We start from the raw sequence: 22,058 nt of genomic DNA, 5'->3' as shown, positions 1-22,058 counted from the left end.
GGGTGCATTATTTCTCCTTTCTAGCACTACACAAACAGGTCGTTGGTGTTTAATAGATTTGGCCGCCACGCTGTTGGGCGACTGATGAGAGAGAGCGAGAGCGCCATCAATTTATCTGCTGCTTAACTGCTCGAGTCTCACCTCCGCAAACTCATTTTAGTATCTCCTCTCCAATCTGAAAAGCTATCATCTCTCTAATCTTGGCCTTTCATTTTGCCGGAGGGAGGGGGGGAGCAGGGGCGGGCGGAGTGACGGAGTGAGGTAGAGCGGCGCACACTCGCATCAATCCCCGATCTCGGAGATGATCTGTTAGCCCGGCGTAAATGTTTATAACACGAGGCCAATCTCCAGGGTTTATCCATCAATGCACATCCAGTCGCACACTTCCCTTCCCCCCCCCCCCCCCCTTTTATTTTCAATGTCTTCCCCTCTCGCTCGGTCACTCTCCAGGGCATTTACAGGGATGTGGAAGCTGTTATTGGACAGGTCAGTGGAGTGGAACTGTCAGATAATAGGCCAGTTACCGCGGCAGCACATGAATGAGGGAAGGAGGAGGCGGCGGCGGCGGCGGCGGCGGCGGCGGCGGCGGCGGCGGCGGCGGCGGCGGCGGCAGCGCTCCGCTCGCTCCTTAATCAGGAGGCAAAAGGGGAAATCTGGAGAGTTTAGACTCCCGGATGAAATGGATCGAGAGGTGAGGCGATAACATGGGTGAGGGAGTGGAAGGGAGGGGGGTCGGCGGGTGAAAGGTAAGCAAACAAGACGATGCGATGTGGTGTTGGGGGGGGGGCGTAGAAGAAATGTGAATGATTATGGGGAAGGTAGAAGTCACAGCAAGGGAGTTTATTAGGGTTCCCGTGGAGCCCAGTGTTTATTTGTAAACGGCGGCTTCATTACCCAGAGTGCAACAGGAGCAGGCGGCCATAGGGAGGATCACACTGCAGCTAATGTGTCCTCTGTACTTGTCTCGACGCACTCCACGGCGCATCATTCAAACACGTTGAATAGCAAAGCTGCGAAGCCGAGATTTGAACGTTTTATCGAACTGCGTAGACTTTCCCAAAAAAGCTTCGCAAGCTCGTTTAAGCTAGCAACAAACGTCTGGCTGGAACCGCCTTAATGTGGAGAATATCCAATTTTGAACAACAAAATAGAAGGCAAATTAATAATTGTTTGGACTCAGAACCAGAAATGCTACGCTTCGCCGGACTTTAGCCAGAGGGAATGTCCGGCCTTTAGGATTAACAATATTCATTAGCGGTTTTGAAAATTAATGAATGAAAAATATCAGTAATATTTGTTTGTTTTCACAATAGAGTCCTAAGTTTGACGATAGATCTGATCTTTTTTTTTTGTTATTTAAATCAATTTAACTTCACTTGTAAACATGATTTTGCTGTTTTACACAAATTAAATTTCATAAAAACTCTTGATTATGCTTTACAAAAAAGAAAACCAATTGATCATTTGTTAAATTTGTGTAAAACCCTGGCTTCAGTTTATTGGGATTAACGTGCAAAAAAAAAAAAATCCACAAAATTAGATCGTTGCCCCTCAAATGACGCCATTGATTCACAAAACTTCTCCACAAAAGTCTTGCAAGCGCAAAAACAAAACAAAACTGTGGACTGCAAGTGAACTGCTCGTCCACAACTCGCCAGTACGTGGCCATTTATTCCAATTTGGGAGCAGAACATTAAGTGATGCGCTGGATAGAAACTGGTCATCGCGTGTTGGAATGCGAACACACTGCGTGGTGTCACCCTTAAAGCTGTTTGGAACGATCAGGGGGAGGGGAAAGATGGAGGGGGTATTAAGATATTTCCCCCCGATGCACACATGACTCGATGTGCTATTGTAGCAATCACAGATTCTTTTGATGTCTGCACTTGAACGGAGCTCTCAGCGGGGGCTGTTCTTCAAACTGCTAATCTCTCAAAGGTGCCGAAGAGGGAGAAGAAAAGGAGGGAGCAGGAAAAGAGGACGAGGGGAGGAACGGAGCGAAAGAGGAGGCCACAAATTGGAAAATGAACGAGAAGGAAAAGTGATAAGAACTCCTGCTTTTGAACTTGAAGAGCTTAATTCGAAATGTCAGGGCTACTCCTCTTCCTCCACCTCTTCTTCCTCACCTTCCTGGTTGCCCCCCCCCCCCCCCCCCCAATCTCAACAGTCCCCGCTGTACGGTCGTGAGGATTAAAATAATTAAACAGGCTCTGTTTTAATTAAGACAATAAAGCCGCCAGTCTCTGGGTGAGCCCGGAGAGAGATGGCAACGAGGCGGCAGAGGGCAGCTTGATAAAGAGCTCTAACGAGAGAGGCGGGATGATAGGTGCTGTGGAGGGACACACTTGATTGGCTTATCTGCCCGGGTCTGCTGCTGGACTGCGTTGCTCCTTCGCGCTCACAAACACAACCTCAAAGAGGTTTGGGAAATGTTCCTTCGCCATGCGTAACGTCAAGCAACACGATGGACTGACTATAGTGGTTAAGCATGCCTTGGTTTCAGTTTGAGGTTCGGGGTTTGATTTTTGGCTCCAACATTATATATAAAATAAAATAAAACATCCTCTGTAGGTTCATTGACGGCTTTAAATTGTCCTTAAGGGGTCTGTTTTCATGCTCAGTGTAAATTCTGTCGGGTAAATTTGGCTCTATTTAGAGTGGGACCAATTAGACTCAGTTTTTAAAGTAATATTTACACTTGGAAGAGAGTAAAAATAAAAATAAAAAATTGGAAAAAAATTCAGTCACTAAAGGGTTGAGGAGCAAACTTATGACCTTCAGCTTTGAAGACTGCCACACTACCACCTGAGCTGAGCCAAAACATAATTTTTGCTCTCTTGGAGTTGCATTTACTCGTAGACAGAATTTACTGTGTAGTGCAAGGTGCAGTGTAAATCTGCACAGGGGTGGTTTAGACTATGTTTTGGTATTATTTAAGCCAACAGCTGACTTATTTTGCCGTGGATCAACGCGGCTCCTCTTATTCCCTTTACATGCCATGCACAAGGTAATAGCACTTGGTATGATGAAAAAAAGACTCCGATTCTCTTCACCCCTTAGACCCGCAACTTTTCTGCTGGCAATTTTTTGTTATTTATTATATATATTTATTTATTGTTGATGTTGACTCTTTTCCCACACATAAGACCAACATGGGGGAAAAATTGGGGGTATCTCATATTTGTATTTGTTATAGTGGACGCCAGGATAATATGGCTGTCACGTGTTGTAAACTTACCACGCTTATATGCAACAATTTTACACAAAATCCATTTGCTATTGTGATTGGTCAGCTAGGATCCAATCATGAACCAGATTTTTTCCCATCATCCAAATTATGCATTTTATTGGTTTAGACGCACAAATGTGTCATGCCCACTGCAATCATCTATGGGTTCTAAGGGGTTGGTGTCCAAATTACGTTTGTAAGGAACTGCAAGCAAACCTTCACATCTACGAGCAAAAAGGCAAAAACACTTCTTTTTTTTTATCACTGCCAGCCTTCCCAGGTAACATGGATATTTGACATCTATAGCAGTGAAAGAGGAAGCGAGACCAGCTTCTACATGTCTGTCAAAATACTGAAACTTGATTTAGCCTGCCCCTGCGCAAATTTACAACACACCTCATGCCATATTTTTACACTGGGCATGAAACTGGAGCCCAAGACTTTAAAGGTTCTGGGTGTAGCCCAAACCCGTGTAAAACACCTTCTGTTTTTTTCTCTGAACCCGTGCGCTTTATGCCCCTCCCAGCCTTCTAATGAAATATTTATTTATTTCCCCCTAGCAAGTTTGCCAAGTGGCAAAAAAAACAAAACAAATGAAATGTCATATCTCATTCCGCGTCCCCGCCAGGAGGGGCGTCGTTGGCACAAGGCGAGGAGAGGAAGGTGTTCGTGTGTGCGTGCGTGTGCGTTTTGGTGAAGTTGCTACTCAATTATATCAGGCGGAGGATTCCGAGGGGAATGATTAGGGGAGGATAAAGAAGGGGGGGGGGGGGTATAGTTTGGGTGGGAGAAGCAAGTTGCATCATCTGATGTGGGAACTCTATTGTTTAACACGCACACACACATACACACGGCAGCGATTCCTCAATGTTTCACGCTGCACATCATGAAGACGTTCCATTGGGGATGCGCCACAGTTTATCTTTTAGGAAGACCTGTTATCATCGTACTTCGACAACACGCGAAAACGCGCGCGCGCACGCACACACTGCTTCATCTTCAATATTGTGAGGAAGATTCGAACTTTATCTTCTCATGTGGGGCAACACGCGCACACTGTGACAAGGACGAAAACCACCCGTAATGAAGTTAAGGTCTGATGTATTAGCGGCTATTTTTACTTAGGAGAGCAAATCATGTCACTTTTATTTCTTCACCAATTCAACTGAGAGTTTGCCTCCATTTTGACCAGATATACAGTCGTAGATTTAGTCGACTAAAAAAAAGGGCTAAAAAGAGGCGAGATGCCGGGAAAACTGCAGTTCTATTAACAGTTGTTCATTATAAGATGCCATGGATGCAATCATGTGTTCATAATTATAAGTATGTAGAAACTAGGAATTGGGAATTGGGTTCGATTGTAACTGCCCTAAAGAAATTAGACGCGTGCAATTTCTCCAGAAATTGCGCGTGAATGCTGAATGAAAACATATGGATAGTGTGGAATTGTATTGAATGATACGGAAATGATATTAAATGATGTACGATGGGATTTTTTTTTGTGTTCGAAGTGGAAACTTTGGAAGTGTTGAAAAATTGTTACCAAGGCAAATTAAATGTGGCGAATGTTTTAAGGTTCAAATGGGAACGGACATTTTCGAATCATCTATCCATTTTCGTAACCACGTATTTCCTCACAAGGGTCGCGGGGGTGCTGGAGCCTATCCCTGCTCTCTTCAGGCAGTAGGCGGGGTACACCCTAAACGGGTTGCCAGCCAATTGCAGCATTTTGAATCTCCCATTGGAAATATATGGGGAATTTTGGGTTGAAAATGTTAAATTTGGGGTTGAAATTTTGAAATGATAAAAAAATAATAGCCCGCAAGGTGTGAATTTTTGGCATATGTTGAAAATGGCATGATGTGAATCTGATGGATTATGCGGAAGTAGATGCATGTCAAAATAATGGGCTGAAGAAAAATAGGAATAGCGTGTGATTGCTTTGAGCAGACATTTTTATGTAACGTGGTGTCTAAAACAAATATAGATTTTGTTCCATTTTGTGGTTAGAATAAGTAAATAACTAAATAAGTACCTGTAATTACTGTTGCTATTTAGGTAGTTGTTTTTTAATGTCACGCTACTATAATCACATTGGAAGCAAAACCGATGTTTTGTGTTACTTACTAGTACACATTTTTGAACTTTATGAAGAGTAAACAACTGCCGTGCTTCGATAGCAAGTCAAACTATGGGCTCTATTTTCGTGCTCAGTGAAAGTCTGGTGCAAGGTGCGATCTAAATCAGCGCATGGGTGGCCTAGACTAAGTTGCGGTATTTTCACATGACACGTGCAAGCTTGAAAAAAAAAGAAAGTCATATTTGCACCGTGGTGGGCGTGAACAGCCTATTGAAGCAGTTCCTCATTAACTATTGGGGATCTTAAAATTATTTTTTTTTAATTTGAGATCTTACTATAAGATTGTAAACTTAGACCACGATCAACACGCCCACATACAGGGCATGCCGTCTTTTAGAGTGATCACACAATTTAGCGCCGACTATCAAGGATCTTAGTAAATCGGGCCCTTTAGTCAAGTTAATTCAGTAGCTCAAGTAAAAGTGGATGTCGAGCGTACTGACTGTTAATTGCAAACAGCCTCGGCTACTCCCGTCAATCTTTCGGTCCAGGAGTTAGTGCTCCTCTGGGAGTCTCCCGTTTACTAACAGGGAGCCGATCCTCTCCTGAACCCCGGATCCTTTCTCACGACCCTCTCCGGCCATGTCGCAGGTGCAAAAACAAAGCAATAAACAAACAAAGTGTGAAAACAAACGGCAGCTAATGACAGCACAGCTGCAACGCGCTCGGCAGGGTTCTTTCCATTAGGACTAAAAGGCTTCTTTATGACTTTGCCTTACGGAGTTAATTCACCACTAAGTGAGTGAAGGTGCGTCTTTAACACCTTCGCACAATATGGCTGGAGTCAATTCTCCATCTGCCACCGTTGCCGCTTATGCATCAAGCTGAGAACGTGTTTATTAAGGTTATTATGCATTAAAAGGAGCCCCGACTGTAATGACAAGTTTGCTCTATATTATTTATTTGGTTGTTACTAACATAACTATGAGATTCATTTTTCCAAAATCATTTCCAGTTTAATACATTTTTGGGAAACTTTATTTGGAAGTACGCCGCCATTTTTATTAGAACGGCGGCTCGCTCTCTGCCGAGCAATGTGAAACGTTGATTAAAAAAAAGCAAGGTAAGTCTCCGTAGCGTTCCTAAAGGGACGATCAAAACTCCGCCATTCTACGTCACTATGCGCTGAATGCGTTGCGGCGTAAATAACAATGGCGGCGTACGTCCAAATAAAGTTTCTACAAAATGTATTAAACTGGAAATGATTTTTGAAAAATGTGTCTCATAGTTATGTTAGTAACAAATAATATAGAGCAAACTTGACATGACAGTTGAGGTTCCTTTTAAAGCTTAACTCATTCACTGCCATTGACGGCTATAGACGTCAAAAATTCATTTAAACTATTTCTATGAGTTAATTTTTTTTCTACTTTTGTTAACAAGAGTATGAAAACCTATATATTTTTTATTGTACATTTAGAACTGACATACAATTTTTGATTAATTGTGAGTTAACTAGTGAAGTCATGCAATTAATTACGATGACAAATTTTAATCGCCTGACGGCCCGAATTTTTAATAATCTTTTTTTATTTTATTTTTATTCATTCACTGCCATTGACGGCTATAAACGTTAAAAATTAATTTTTCACAAGAGTATGAAAACCTAGATTTTTTGTTTGAAATACAGATATAAAATGTGTGATTAAATGTGAGTTAACTAGTGAAGTCATGCGATTAATTACGATTAAAAATTGTAATCGCCTGACGCCCCGTATTTTTAATCATCTTTAAGTCGCGTCAGACGATTAAAAATTGTAATCGTAATTAATCGCATGACTTCAATAGTTAACTTACAATTAATCACACATTTTATATCTGTATTTCTAAAAAAATAATAATAATAATCTAGGTTTTCATACTCTTGTTACCAAAAGAGTTTTTGACGTCTATTGCCGTCAATGGCAGTGAATGAGTTAAAGGGAGCTATTTGTTCATCAATTTGTATGTTGTTAGCCTAAAAGCATAATTGCCTGAGTCATTTTTAATTTACTGTCACGTTCATAATAAAAAATACCAATGTTCTTGTGAAAAAAAAGTTATGCTATTAGGCTGCCAATGTTTTTTAAATCTTCTTAAATACTGGCAAAATGACTAAGATGCATATTTTTATGATGTAAATTTCACAAACACGAGTCAAAGTGTTGGGAATATTACATATTCTGAACTGTTTGCCTAAAAACATTTGGAAATAAACACTCCAACCTTTGCGATGTTAATATTTCAGTTTGGGTGCCACACAATAAAATCCCGAGGTTACATTTGGGGCCGAAATGTCAGACTCAAATTAATTTCGTGGGTGAGAATATTGCAAGCTCCAGGCGAGAAATGAGACTGTGGCACCAACAATAGACTTTGATGAAATCCCATCATCCTCTTGTGTGTGCCTGCCTCAAAGTGAGGCAGGGAATAGTCGGGATTTGTACGTATTTCACTTCTCATTGTCTCAAACCAGGCGGCCTCGAGTTTGTATTCTGGATTAATATGGTGCACGCCTGCTTTGCTTCCTGTCTTCTAATATTGCAAACACTTCAATTACAAGAGCTGTATATAAAAATAAAAAAAAACACTTCGTAAAAATAGTAATGTACACTTTTGATGGACATTTTCAGACGTATTAAATAAAAATATGGCTATCACTGTGGTTGTCATTTGTAGCACTGTAATACTGTACCGCGTCATACTCTAAGATAATATTAACATTAAAAAAATCCATTAAAGGTGGCTGAAAAATAAATGGTACTAATACGGTAGGAAAAAAGGGGAAATGATTGCATTAAAATGAACAGCATATGTGTGCCGTTCATTTTAACAAGCTTAAAGTTTACTGCGTACCTGTAACACAGGGCACAAACGGGCTGCTAGCTAACTTCAACAGGAAGTTAGCTAGCAGCACATTCAGGGTTGAAGTTAGCTTTGCTATGCTAACGTCAATTCATGGTATGTTGTGAACATGCGAGGATTTAGCAGGAAGTGTACTGTAATGCGTTGTCAAACTTGTTGCTGTTCCTCCCACACACACAAAAAAACAACAACAATAGTACAGATAAGTTATATTTCTGGTCATCGCTAGAGGAAGATCTAAAAGATCAAGTAAAGGGTGAGTACAAGTCATGTACCTTATTTTTGTTTCGCTTGTTTGATAGTAAAGGCCATTGTTTTCTTAAGGTTGTACTTTTAGTAATTCTTATCAAATAGATGTCAATTATTATTATTGATTACAAAAATGTGATTAAAACTAGACTAAAATTGGACTTAAACCATCATTTACGTACCGAGATGACTAAAATGGGACTAAGACTACTAAGTATTTTCGTCCAAAAGACTCATCTTAGAACTAAAATGGCTGCCGAAAACAACCCTGCATGGAATCCATCGTATTTTTGGGACATTCTACATCAACAACAGGACACTTAATAGCAATATGTACTTACTGTTGTAACGCTATATGGCAAACAACCAGCCGGATTGATGTGTATTTAATGGCAAGGGATATTTGTATTCATTTTCTTTCTTTTTTTCCTTTTCTTTTTTCCTTTTTTTTTCATTTGTTTCTATTAAAATGTCTTCACATGAAAACGGACAGTGGCACTAAAACGTTTGCATTGTTAGAATGCCAGTGCTATTTTTTCCCCCCCCAAAAAAAAATTACTAAAACTTAACATATTATATCATGACTATACTGTACGGGGGTCAGTACCCCAAAAGTTCATCCCATTATTTTCAAAATTGGTTCACGAGCTTGCTTCCGATGTTCTTCAATTTCCATTGCTATCGTACCTTCTTTTTTTTTTTTTTTTTTAGAAATGACTTCCTTCTGAATGGCTTAAATGACCTAAGAGCTTAGGTGTTATAGCACCACCTGTTGCTTTGGCATACACTTGACAGCCTGCAAATGTGTTTTACTGGAGACAGAAAACACGCTAGTTTTTTGTTGCCGTTGGATCCCACACTGGTAAACTATAATCCTCCCCGTGCGCTGTGACATATTTTTAACACATGCCGCTGTGTCTCCTTGTCTACTGAGTGAACACACACACGCACACACACGACAAAAAAAAAAAAAAAATGGTGGAGGTCGGAGGAGGCAAAACAGAAGGCCGCGGCCGGGCGGCTCTGTGGAAGCGCCGCTAATGGCGGCACGCACGTGGGAGTGTTTAATGGCGAGTGGAGTCATTTGCGCTTTTTAATGATGATTAGAGGAGGAAATTGGCTCAGATTTACAGTGTCACTCTGCGTTTAGACAGAGGAGGGGAGGATATAGAATAAAGGCCTCTAAATTGTGTGCATGCGCGCCCGTATGAGACCGACAGACAGACACACTACCCCCCCCCCCCCTTCAGTCAGCCCCCATCCACCCACACACCTCCACTCGCAGAGGAAATGTATCACTTAAAGCGACTGCAGCTCAGCTCACACAACCTAATGAATCCGCACTCAATTTTACGCCTAGCTGCCCTTCCAACTGACACACGCGCGCACACACTCACACACACACTGAAATAACTTTAGCCGCTCGGTCTTTATAATGTGAATGAGAAATTGGAAAAGTTAGATTTTGGGGGGTTGCTTTTCTGTCTTCGCATCAACATTTTTGATTCTTCAGGTGCTAGCTTAAAATTTAGAGCAATAAAGTTTTTTATGTACACAGATCAAGACCTGAATGTAAAACAACACCCGGTTGCAATAAATTCAACCCTCGCAATGATGACAAATGGCCGCAGAGATATACTTTGTGGCCATCAGGCGGCTTCTCATAGCGCAGCAATTTGACGTTCTAGTGGCAGCTGTGACGAATGCGAAAGACGCAGAGAACCAATTGACATTTTCAATCACAATAGCGGCTGATTTTTTTTTTTTTTAGAGGCTAGCTCTTCAGTTTGGCGACAACAAGCTTCTCCGAGTGCAAAGCTGCTTCAAACTGTCAAAACAAAACAAGTGTGAAATCACTCAAAACGCCTCTCTGATCGTCACTGGCGACAAAGCGGCTGGTTCGCTTACCTGCATAGAGTGCACACAAACACACATTTTCCATTCAACTTTATGTTGATTTTAGTCAGTAGATGACATGCTATGCAGTTAGAAATACATATTTGTCAAAATATGTGGGCTTGCTGACAGGGTGGAGTATTTTTTTTTTGGGGGGGGGGGGGATGTTAGCATTTAACTCATTCACTGCCATTGACGGCTATCAACGTAAAATTTGATTTTACATGAAAATAGGGCCTACCTTCGTTTTATTTGCTACATTTTCCTGACAATTGAGATATTCTGATGAGGACACCAAAGGCACTTTATCGTGACTTTGACCCCATTAAGAATAGAGATAGACTAATATCGTTTTCTCAGGGCCAATACCGATACCGATTATTAGTAGTCAAGGACGCCGATAACCTATATTTGGAGCCAATATTCATTTTCAGCTCTTATTTTTTGGGGGGAATTTTAAAGCACGTGTTTATTGAATTGTTTTTAGGGTTCGTAAAATATTGGAGTTTACAAGAAAGTCTTAGTCAATAGACATATTTGTTTTAAAAATCGAACAAAAAGTTCCAGGATCCCTCAGGGGCAGTAGCATGTTTTCAAAAGTTAAAGAACTTCAACAATTGTTTTCTACGGTAAATAAAGTATTCAAAAATTTCAAAAATATCTAAAGTATTACATTTTAATTTCAAACAAAAACAAAAGGTGCAGAGAATTCCCAGGGTCATCGGCATCTCTGAAAATTTTAATAATTACTTCCCTGAAGTTAACACTTTTTTTAAAATGGATGTATTATCGACCATATGATTCTTCAAAATGGCCGATGCCGATGTTGGTCAAAATGCTGAATATCGGCGCAAATAAACCGACCGGCCGATAATCGGGCCTAACCCTAACTAAGAAGCAAATTGATCTAAATTGTGACATCATTTCCTGTTGTGTTCTTTCTCTTTCTATTTTTACCCAGTTTCCGTCTTAAGGTTCGCATCATCACCTCTTGACCCCTTCACACCAAAGTCCCTAAATGCGGACGCCGCGGCGCCATTCCAACCGCCGTCTTTGAGGTTGACAGAGTACGCAAAGTGTGTAAGTCACTCTTCTTTCCCACATGTTGCCACGTCTCGTTATTATTATGTTAATGCAAATCCTCCCGCTGCGGCGCTAACAAAGGATAATAATTGTGCGCTACTACATGACAAAGTGAGTGTAAAAATTCACATGCACTCCGTTATTGATTGACGAAGCAAACCTCAAAAGTGCCCCCCAGCAGATGTTTACTTCCTCTAATGGATACACAGACACCTAAATCAAATAAACAACCCACACAGGCGTACAGACGCTTTTGCACATTGTGTACAACACAACAAGCGCGCAATGATGACTGATGGCCTTTTTTTTCACTGCACGGTATCCACACAGCTCTATTAACAAAAAGTGGGTGTGGTACTACTGCATGTACAACCTTGATTGACCCATGGCACATATTCTATGCCATCATAATGACCAACGTTAAAATACAGTATAGGCTGACGTGTCCATCAAAAATGAGTCCTAATAAGTATTTGTTAGATTTTTTTTCTTCCTATAAATTGTAACATTACTGCATGCACCCTCGATATTAACTCATTCACTGCCATTGACGGCTATAGACGTCAAAAATTCATTTGAACTATTTCTATTAGTTATATATGTTTTCCATTTTTGTTAACAAGAGTATGAAAACCTATATATTTTTTAATTGCATATTTAGAACAGATATAAAAATTGTGATTAATCGTGAGTTAACTAGTAAAGTCATGCGATTAATTACGATTAAATATTGTAATCGCCTGACGGCCCGAATTTTAAATTATTATTTTTTTCATTCACTGCTATTGACGGTTATAAATGTCAAAGATTCATTTGAACTATTTCTATTAGTTCAACATTTTTTTTCCAAGAGTATGAAAAGCTAGAATTTTTTTATTGTACATTTAGAACTGACATAAACATTTTGATTAATAGTGATTTGATTAATAACTAGATTTGATTAATAACTAGTGAAGTCATGCGATAAATTACGATTAAACATATTAATCGCCTGTCACCCCCAATTTTTTTATAATCTTTTTTTTTTTTATTCATTTATGGCAGTGAATGAGTTAAATGGAAAGTCAACCGTAACCATTTCTTGATATTAATATGTGACCTCACTAGTCTAAACATGACATTCTGATTAATTTTTAATTTGTGGAATATAAATTATGCAGCAAAATCCAGTTTTTTATCAGACAACGACCAATCACAGCTCACCTGTTTTCTGAAGCTGAGTTGTGATTGGTTGAGACCTGAGCAACTGTGATGTAATTTTCACTCGACAGCAAGTGGCAAAATGGCCGCCCCCTCAGATTGATCAAAACTGCTGGATTTTGCTGCTTAACTCATATTCCACTAACACAATATCAACCCAAATATTTAGACTAGTGGGGCTGCATAGAACATATTATTAATATTTTTTTGGGGGAGGGGGGTTGACTTCCCCTTTTAAGTGATTTGTTTTCATCACAGTTCCAAGGCTTGGTTTGTCTGAAGAGTTATAAAGCCCGTTATGCTACTTGGCACGCCGGGCATCAAATGGAAATATGGTTATTTAGCTCACACATGGAAAATCAGTTTTTAAAATACCTGTGTATGCGTGGACATTGTTGGTCCGAAAACCACGCACGCACACACACGCACGCACGCACGCACGCACACACACACACACACACACACACACACACACGCGCGCGCGGCGAGCGTGCCAACTGTGCGACTATCCCGTCCAGACTGACCATGTGTTGTTGTTGCTTCCTGATGTCTCCATCAGCCTCACTCATCGCACATCTTGTCTTTTCCTCACAGCCTCGCTCCCTCCTCCGCTCACATCAATAGCGGCTGATATCATTTGCAAGCGCACACCCGCGCGCGCGCGCGCACACACACTTCCTAGAATCAACACAATAATTGAAATATTTTCAACCTGATTAGGTCTGGCCTGCCGACTGGGTCGGTTGCTAGGGCTGTGCTCCCTGGTTGCTAGGGGGAGTAAATCAGCCGGCATTATTTGATTTCTGGGCCAGATATGAAACCGTTACCGCGGCGATTAAATGTTTCACAGCTTAGACACCTTGAGGGGAGAGAAGAGAGATATTAAGTCGAGGAGGCGGGGAGGGAGGGGACGAGCGAAGGGAGAGCTAGGATGGAAAGAGGGCCTCAGCCAAGGCCAAATGATCCAAATTTGGAACAACACCTCCGTCCAGTCACAAATGTTGTCTTTGTGGTATTCTCTCATGAATTAAGAACAGCGGCAAAAAAACGCTCCACCTCGCAAAATAAATGACATAGCCAGTTATTGATCCACGCTGATTCAATTGCGTAACCATCTTTAGAAATGAAAATGGCATCTCCTGGTAGAGTGTGCGTGCGTGATACAAAATAACAGGCCAATAAGATGGAAATGTTTTCCAGCACTTCCAAGTCTCGGTTGGCTGGTCTTTATCCCCGACGTCTTACAGCTTTGTGTACGTCCATGTGTGTGTGTGTGTGTGTGGGGGTGTGTGTGCGTGCGTGTGTGCGTGTGGTGTTGTTTGCACCGTGTTGATATAGAGACGTCTAGAGAGTCACGCCGAGGACACCGGGAGCCGCCTCCGCATGGGAGCTGTGGGCGTTGTCAAATGTTTAGAAAACACAAAGTGAACCAAGCGCTCCCACTGGAACACACGCACGCACGCACACCCCCACACGCACGCACACACACACACACACACACACACACACACACACACATATACTGTGCAATGAGAGTGAGCTGACTGAAAAGGTGAAAGGTCCCGTTTTAATGGTTTATAATGTCTTTATTCATCCAATTATATTTTCTTATATACATTATAATGTGTTATTCATACCGGAGCTTAAATGGTGGAGTAACTTTCTGAGTTTTGCTGATCACAGAATTGAGCATATTATTAGATCATTATAAAACAAGCTGTGTCACCATTTTCTATGATTTGTGTCTGAAGTCAACATCCTTCATGCGCAGACTTTATTTTGACTTCCGGCGAGATGTGAACGCAGCACGCCTCGTCTGATAGGATTACACGAGTAAGCACGTGTGACCAAATTGGATTGATTCAGGCCCATCTAGTTTGTCACGGAAACTGCTGTTGTCTGCGTGCATCCGTACGTTTTCTCCAGGTACGCCGGCTTCTTCACACGTGCCCCAAAAAAAAAATCATGTTAGGTTCATTGAAGACTCTAAATTGCCTTGTTGGTGTGAATGTGAGCGGGAAACGGTTGTCCGTGATCGGGTGCTCATTTGTGGGTTCTAGTCATATATGATGATGCTGTTAGTTGATCCTATTACTGTATTTTGAGTCACATCAATAATATGAAGAATTTCAGACAGAGTTGCACACTTCATATATTTTATGTGTTCGTGTAAAGTTGCATGTAAAGATGCATCACAATAGGGTTGATCTCAAATGACGTCACGTTTTCCTCATTCACTCATTCACTGCCATCGACGGCTATAGACGTCAAAAATTAAATTCAACTATTTCTATTAGTTTAACATTTTTCCCACTTTTGTTAACAAGAGTATGAAAACCTACAATTATTTTTTTTTTTGTACATTTAGAACAGATATAAATTTTGTAATTAATCGTGAGTTAACTAGTGAAGTCATGCGATTAATTACGGTTAAAACGCCCCTGAATTTTAATAATCTTTTCTTAAAAATATTATTAAAAATAAATTAAAAAATAATTACTTTTTTTAAATTTTATTTTTTTAAGAAAATATTATATTACAATCTTTAATCGTAATTAACTCACGATTAATCACAAATTTAATATCTGTTCTAATGCAATTTTTTTTTTAAAAATCTAGGTTTTCATACTCTTGTTAACAAAAGTGGGAAAAAAAATTTAAACTAATAGAAATAGTTCAAATGAATTTTTGACGTCTATCGCCGTCAATGGCAGTGAATGAGTTAATATGCACGAGTCGGACAAAATAACAGCGTAGGACACACGCGTACACATCATTTTGGAAGAGAACGAACGTCCCAGGCGTGAAATTTCAACATGGTTCAATCGACAAACGCGCTGGTTGACATGCGGCGACCTCAAAGTGGGCGGTAACAAAGCAGTTTTCGTAGAAAGGTACGATTCATTGTATGATCGTTGCTGCCACCGGCGCGGTCTAGATGACTGCTAATGTCGCCGTACAGCTCAAGTCGGGTCACTTGTATCTCAAGGCGCCACGGTGCTGAAAATAAATGAAGTTTAAACTATTCAAACATATCGAGATCAATTGTTGATTTCAGAATGGTGCTAATTTAGCCATGTTTGTCACACTTTTTAGCGAGCCGCACAAAGCATCACAGCAGGTTTGTGGGAGAAAGTACACTGCTCTAATTGCCTTAAACCAGTCAATACGCCTGCAGTGTGTGTGTGTGTGTGTGTGGTCAATAAAGTGTGCGTTCGGAGGCAATTGGTTGTTTTTCCTCTTCTTGACGCGTTAAATGCATCCACAGCAGCACGGCTGCTGGCTAAATGCTATTGATTCCGTCCCGTTTTCAACTTCTTCTCTCATAACGACTCGTCGCTCGATCGCACTCGCCGGCTGGCGAGCGAGCGAGCGAGGAGAGCGAGGAGAGCCTCTTAAATGACGACCGTACGCAAACGTTCAACCGTGAGCGCAAACTGGCATCGTGGTTAAGGCCGTTTGTTGACAATTTTTCGCTGATGACATGAATGATTGGCACTCACGCCGCCGCTCTATTGTCTTCGCGTGCAGTCGAGCGGCGTTGGGGTCAACCACGTTTTTGATTGCTTTCATTTGGAGTGGCTCGAATTCCTCCCACTCCAGTGATGATTGTCCAAAGTGTGGCCATTACTGAAGCAACAAAGTGCTCCGTGATGCTAATTGACATTTTGGAATATCAAGTAGCAGTATTTGCTATTGCTAACTGGAGTTTGGCCAGTTCGTCGGCGCTCAACTGGTCGCAATTCTCATCCGATTGACAAATATTCAGTGGTTATTGATTGTTGATGTTGATGATATTGCAACGGATTGCAAATCAACCACAGAACTCAAATCAACTCAAACTTAAGATAATAATATAAAACATTTTATTGCTGTCAAAACTAATTAATTCCACAATATTCCGATTAATCACATTTTTTACTACTATTTTCTACTACGATTGCTTGAGTAATATCTTGGAATTAATGTACCTATACTTCATGTTTATTCATCTTCCTGCCAGTGACTCCTCCAAGTTTTGCTGCACACCGAATTATCTGAGTTATTTTTTTTTTAATGCTTTAAAGAATTTAAATTCATATCCAGAGTTAACGCTTTAATTTTGACTGCCCTAATATCCATTTATATATTTTAGTCTTCATTTATTTTGTAAAGCGCTTTTCACATTAAATTTAAAAATATATATTCAAAATGTATAATATAGCCGTTTAGAATTTAGGAACATAACTTTTAAGTGCAATACGAGGCAGAAACATTCTTATTTTTACATGGTTCATGTGTAAAATAAGGTATTAATGGTTTAAAGTTATGTTCCTATAATCTAAACATCTTAGTTTGACATGTTGAGTTGAATGTTTTTCTTTCTTTAATGGGCAAACGTGTTTTATAAAATAAATGAAGACAAAGCTCTATTTATCTTTTTTTTTTTTACATTTTTATCAAGACCTCAACGCGCAATATAAGGCACATACATTCCCTCCCTTTAAATATGGAGATGGAATTACAAAGTAGCCTTGGTCCAGAATATTGAAAAAGACTTAAAGTAAGCCGGGTACCAGCTGTCAAACTTACCAGCCGGCAGCCAGACACTCGTTGGTCATGCTAACCGCTAGCCGCTAGCCACTTACGTCGGACACTTCCGACGTATCATACAATGACGCCGTCATTAATTAGCGGTTTCATAGCGTCCTTAATGAGCGATTGAACATGAGTTTGGGACAGCGTTGTGTTGATGTCGGTCGCAACTACAACGTCAATCAACTACCATAAAGAAACGTCTAAAAGGGAAGTCAAGCTCGCCATCACGCCGCGACGTGGGCGAACTTCAAAGTAAAAGTGCACTAAGGCTATTTGCATTGCCTGTCAATGTATTATTGTAGTTAGTCAACTTTATTTTGAAGTTAGACTTAGCGTGTTACGTTGAGTATGTTTTAGCTTTCTTGACATGTCAGAATGGTATAAACTGTGAATAAATATATATATATATATATATATATATATATATATATATATATATATATATATATATATATATATATATATATATATATATATATATATATCCGGTACCCCCATGCTGCCCCACCCTTTACCCCCTTTTCCGCGGCCATCCACACGTCGGTGGACTCACATCTGGAAAGTGCATTTAGTTCTGCTTGAGTCTCAGGAAGTTTTCACACTTCATGACTCATTAACCTGCAGACCTCCCCAAGCTAGCGAGGGGGCACGGAGAGGATGGCGGTGGGGGATGCGGATGATGGGTTCGGAGGGGGGAAAGGAAGGCGAGATAATGGTAGAATGCGAAGGTTCGATTATTATCTTTGTCTCACTGATCGAACACTATGGAGTAAAAATGATGAAGGTGTGAAGACGGCCAAGAAAAGCAGGATGAGGGGTGATGAATTAAATACTGGATTGTGTGTGCGTGTGTGCGTGTGTGCGTGTGTGTGCCCAGCCCAGTGTGACTAAAGTGTCTGAAAGTGGGAGCTTTTTCTTAATGAAACACTTTTCCCGGAGTGATAATTACACCAGCAGAAAAGCAAGGACACCTCCTGTCAATGTGTGAAATTTTATTTACTAAAATACAAAATCCCCCCCCCCCCCCCTGGTTGTATTGATGTGTGCGTGTGCATGTGCGCGCGTGTGCATTAGACTCACTACTTAATAATCATCCCAATAAGTGCGAGCAGCCCTTCTCCCCAACGTCTTCCTGCATTTCCTGTCAGCTGACGCGTTGCGCTTATTGTACATCCCGGCCGTCCGTTTCCCATCACAAATTTTATTAACTTCTTTCACCAGATACCTTTATTTATTTCATTTTTTGTCTCCGTTCGTTCTCTGTACCCCCCCCCCCCCCCCCCACCCCACAGTTCCTCCGCCGATTGCAATCTTTTTGGCAAAGGGAGGAATGACAGCCTTTCATTGCATGTCACAGTGGCTGAAAGCCCCTCGCCGAGGGCTTGGATGCAAGATAAGCCGTGACAGAGCAAAAGCTCCGATACCAAAGCGAAGAAATAGGGGGGGGGGGGGGGGGGGAATTGTTCACTGGTGATTGCACAAATACAACAAAAGATACCTGTGTCTTTAATAGAATTTGTCTGAATCCTCATGTTGTTGTTTGACACCCAAAGGATTTTATTTAAACAAATCCAAGCAGCAGAACAATTCAATTATTCGGCGTGGCTTTAATAAAAGCTTCGCCGTGCATTACGCGCCATCTTCCCTAATTCGAATTTTACGATTTAACAGTTGGGGCGTTTCCCATTAAGTCTCGGCACACAAGGTTACAATTGTTGGGCAAAGTTTATTGAATAAATAGCAAGAGAATTCTTGTAGGAGAGGAGCAGGCGCGAGTGGAGATTAGGGTGGACGAGTAAAAAAAAGAAAAAAAAGAAAAAAGTTTCAGCTGCTGGGGCGTTTATAATCAACCGTTGGCAAAGGAAGGCTTTCGTTTAAGACTTTTTGCAAACATGGGAATTCTATTATTTTTTTATCAGCTATGACTTTTCCAAGTGGTAAAAGTCAACTTTTCAACTGTCAGGTTATACAAATAATATTGCGTATGTATGTGGCTGTAAAATAATAACTCTTCTGCCCCTCTGGGATTTTGTAACGTCATTTTTATTGACAGAAATAATATATCACTACAAAAGTGAAATGTTATGCTTTCACATATGCAAGCACTCCATCACATGCAGCGTTTCAACAAAAGTATGAACCGGGGGGCGAACGGGCATTTTTTGATGTCCCCGAAAAATATGATGTCGGTGGGGGTCGTAGGGGGATGGAACTTTTTCAAGCTTGATGCACAAAAGCGGGTGGCGCTTCTACATAACAAACAATATTTGCGCCGATGGACGAGCAAAACAGAAAATTGTCATTGACGGTGGACTATCATTCCAAATTTTTGTCTTCCACATTGGTGGACGTGTGGGGTCAACGCCCCATTAGTCCCACCCCATCTGCACACCCCTGTCTTAAAGTCAGCTGGGATAGGCTCCGCCTCACCTGCAACTATAAATAGGTTAATAGCGTATAGGCTACTAATACGATATTTGTAAAAACGTCGAACATATATGTTCGTTAGAAAGTATTTGAAAGTATGTTCGAAAATGTTGACTCCACTTGGCAGCTGCTGGCTAAAATTTATGCTATCAGAACAATACATTGAATATACCAAATGTACTACTAAACTTACTAGTCTGAGAATTTATTAAATTAAAATATGCCTTCCATATCATAATATAACAATACACATTGTTTATCAGTTAGCTTTTTGTTGCATTTTTGTTGTTGTATTTGAATCAACTGGAGCATATTTATTTATTCAACAATGTTAGAAAAGAAGCCCCGTAAAATACCAATAAACATTGCTTTTATCTAAATAAATCATTTTTAGAGCATAATTGGCCAAGTTATTTTTTTCATTTTTTTTTTACATCTTTGGAAAACAAGAACAATCTGTGTGGATCTACACAGAAATAAAGAAAAATCAAAAATTTTAGCAAGCACTTTGTTTGTTTTTTAATCATGACAATTAGTTAAGAATGACTCCGGCAATTATGCTATTAGGCTAAAGTCATACAGTATGTGTATTCCAGGCAGAGGTTTTATACCAACATTTTGCAAATGAGTAGATTTAACCCACAAATGAACAAATTAGCTAATAGTAATAGTAACATCAGTAATAATAACAACAATATTGTAGTTTTTGGATTTCTTTTTGATTGCCGGTAATCTAATCTCATAAAAAAATAGCTATGGTTATATTCATTTTGGGATTAATTTGCACTCAAGTGCTGGGTTAAAATATCAATGAGTATTTAACGTAAATTAAACACTTCCTTCTTTCCTTCCTTCCTTCCTTCCTTCACTCTTTAGCAACATAATGCAGTTAAACAGGAGATTAAACAGTCCGTATGGCCCTTAATGGGGATAAAGTGCATTGACTTGGTAAATAAATATATATTAGACACTAATGCTGACCGATGTTGGTGTTGGTAGGATGTACCTTCAGCTCCACACTCAATATGGTAGTGGCTTTAGGACAAAAACATTTCATAAATTTTGATGCTGTGTGTTAGGATGGAAAAAATAAGACGCCTTGAAACGATAGCGTCTTTTTGTGGGCTAGCTATATTGTTTTTAGCATGGACCTCGTCACTCGTGACTGGAAAATAGGCCAGATGCAAATGTATTTAAAGGGCTAAAAAAAAAATTTTAGGAATTCTTACACCAAGACCTTTATTTTTAAAAGGCCTACTTATTATTATTATTATTATTAGATTTTATAGCTTTTAACTGATTTATTCATTGTAATTTGTTTTAACCTTCCTCTGTAGCACTTTGAGATTTATTTGAAATGTAAAGTGCATTACAAATTAAATGTATTATTATTATTATTATCATTATTATTATTATTTCAAAAGGTGTAGTTTGTCTATAAAAATGATGGCTTCCAAGTCAGTCCTGTGACAATACTAATTATTAATGATCCCAAAAGTGGGACAAATGAGCAAAACTGCAAAATATTGACTTTGAAACCAAAACTTCAGATGTGAGCTTTGTACGGTGGCAGTGGAATGAACTCATTTCACTTCAAGGTGTTTATTGCAACTCAGAGTTTAAATTTGCTATCAAACTAAAGATAAATGTGAATCAGCTGTGCCTTACTTTAAAGTCACTTTAGCTTAATGCTAACAAACATCTTTACATTCTATATAATTATATAATTAGAATTAGAATCTCTATTGCCATTGCATGATATGTTTCTATAACGTACACTACTTTAGAGTGTTATTTTACTCTCTTTTTTTTTTAAATAGCATTTCCATTCCAAGATGATCAGACGGAACAAATTAAACTCTATCTTCAGATCTGAGAATTGTTCATGTTCAATTCAAATTAAATTTTCAACATTTTTAACCACATTGTATTCCGTTGCACTGTAATTGTAACAAAAAAAAACCATCAATAATATTTCAAACATTTATGATACCAAGTTGAATGCACGATGCACATTTTGTGTGTTCTCAATACAATCACACCACATGGCTGTCAATTAATTGCCTACAAAACGCCCATAATTATATTGATAATGGCAGCCATTATGTCAACACAATTGGATGCACAAGCACAACACATTTTATCAATAACACAATTACCCAAGCTGATAATGATAATAATCATATGCAGTCACCTATAATTTGTGCACATCTTCCCTGTATAATTATGAAGTGGTGTTAATCATTGTATTGCTGTTTTTTTATGATTCCACCAGCAGGACTTATTAAAGGCCACTCCTTGCTAATTAGCTCCATGATGGCTTTCACGTGAAATGAGCTCAGCCATTGTCATGAAGTGCATGTTATCCAGCAGCAGCAGCAGCAGCAGCCACTAAAGCACAAGAGACACTTG

The 22,058-nt window shown here is 39.8% G+C and overlaps 1 protein-coding gene across 1 annotated transcript in view; it reads left to right on the top strand.

Annotated features, from left to right (window-relative positions):
- Positions 1-22,058, top strand: part of LOC147169554 (uncharacterized) — a 93,607-nt gene that overhangs the window by 49,074 nt on the left and 22,475 nt on the right. The window contains exon 11 of the mRNA XM_086082791.1: positions 11,320-11,438. The gene's annotated coding sequence lies outside the window, so the exon portion shown is untranslated. The remainder of the gene's footprint in view (positions 1-11,319; positions 11,439-22,058) is intronic.

This window comes from Leptonotus elevatus, chromosome 8 (genome assembly GCF_054856555.1).
Source record: "Leptonotus elevatus isolate MCC_2025b chromosome 8, RoL_Lele_1.0, whole genome shotgun sequence".
NCBI classification, from domain to species: Eukaryota; Metazoa; Chordata; class Actinopteri; order Syngnathiformes; family Syngnathidae; genus Leptonotus; species Leptonotus elevatus.
Note: the sequence above shows the minus strand (reverse complement) of the source record. Positions and strands in the feature narration are given on the sequence as shown.